Genomic DNA, 589 nt, shown 5'->3' with positions numbered 1-589 from the left:
ATGTGTAAACGCTTCGAGGACGGGTTGAATGAAGATATCAAACTGTTGGTGGGTATTCTAGAAATCAAAGAGTTTGTAGTGCTTGTCGAGCGAGCTTGTAAAGCTGAAGAGCTCAGTAAAGAGAAAAGAAAAGTTGATGATGGAGCTAGAGAGTTCCGTAAAAGATCTTCGAGAAAATCTTTTCATCAGTCATCGAAGAAATTTAGAGATGACTCAGGTCGATCTAAGAATACTTTGGGTTTTTCTGGACGAGATCGTGATCGACCCCCTATGAGTACACGAGCTACCTCTGTTGCCAGTGTTGGCAATGATCGTCAGGACAGATCTGAGTGCAAGCATTGTGGCAAATGGCATTCGGGATGCTGTAGATTTCGGGACTGCTCCTGTTTCAAATGTGGATTGGCTGATCATTTTATCTGAGATTGTCCGAAATTAGCTGAACAGAATACTGATTCGAGTGGGAGACCTAGTAACACTGTAATACGAGGCAGACCACCTAGACCTACGGCTAATACTAGTGGAAATCAGAGAGGGACTAAAAATACTACTGTACGTTCTGAGGCTCGTGCTCCTGCCAGAGCCTATGCTA

Source organism: Gossypium hirsutum, chromosome A02, assembly GCF_007990345.1.
Source record: "Gossypium hirsutum isolate 1008001.06 chromosome A02, Gossypium_hirsutum_v2.1, whole genome shotgun sequence".
NCBI lineage: Eukaryota > Viridiplantae > Streptophyta > Magnoliopsida > Malvales > Malvaceae > Gossypium > Gossypium hirsutum.
This window is presented reverse-complemented; position numbering follows the sequence as displayed.